Raw genomic sequence first — 1,101 nt, 5'->3', positions numbered from 1 at the left:
TGTGTGTGTTTTAAGGTCTTGCTCTGTCACTTGGGTTGGAGTGCAGTTGCAGGATCATAGTTTGCTGCAGCCTCGACCTCCTGGGCTTAAGCGATCCTCCTCCCTCAGCCTTGTGAATACCTGGGACTTCAGGCACGCGCCACCACACCCAGCTAATTTTTAAACTATAATTTTTTTTTGTTCAGACGAAGTCTCGCTATGTTGCCCAGGCTGGTCTCGAACTCCTGGCCACAAGTGTGCCTCCCGCCTTGGCCTCCCTAAGTGTTGGGATTATAGGTGTGAGCCAGCAGCCATACCCCTCTTCTCAATCTTCCTTCTCCCCTGGAAAACCTGCTCACTTCTGACCCCAGGACAGCCCCCTCCCCTTCCCTCTGTCTTCTGTGTTTGGCAGACCAGCCCCAGCGAGGACTTGTTGGTTGTGGTTTTTCTATCAGGGAAGTCAATGGCTGGCCAGTGTAGTGTGAAGTCCCAGCTTGGCAGAGACTTGCCCAAGGCTGGATAGGAGGCTCCTTTGCAGCTCAGGCTTTATCAGTCAGGAAATCCTTAGCCCTCCCTAGAGGATTGGCTGTCCCCTCTATCCTCACTGCTTGAATTTGGTGTTGCATGATTGATTTCTACCCTGTTCCCTCTGCTTGAGGGCTATCCTCCCCACGCCCATCTCACTTCTCCACCAAGTTCACTGTTCATCATTTACAGGTCTCTATGTATTTATTATTTATTTTTCTACTTTCCCACTTTTCTAAAAGGTCTCTATTTAAATGCCACTGTCAATCCCAGCACTTTGGGAGGCCTAGGCGGGCGGATCATGAAGTCAAGAGTTCGAGACCAGCAATGGCCAGTATGGTGAAACCCTGTCTCTCCTAAAAATACAAAAATTAGCCGGGCATGGTGGCATGTGCCTGTAATCCCACCTACTCGAGAGGCTGAGGCAGTAGAATTGCTTGAACCCGGGAGGTGGAGGTTACAGTGAGCTGAGATCGTGCCACTGCACTCCATCCTGGACGACAGAGTGAGACTCTGTCTCCAATCAATCAATCAATCAATCAATCAATCACTGTCCTGGCCAGTTGCAGTGGCTCACGCCTATAATCCCAACACTTC

The sequence above is a fragment of the Gorilla gorilla genome, chromosome 18 (genome assembly GCF_029281585.2).
Source record: "Gorilla gorilla gorilla isolate KB3781 chromosome 18, NHGRI_mGorGor1-v2.1_pri, whole genome shotgun sequence".
Classification (NCBI taxonomy): Eukaryota; Metazoa; Chordata; class Mammalia; order Primates; family Hominidae; genus Gorilla; species Gorilla gorilla.
This window is presented reverse-complemented; position numbering follows the sequence as displayed.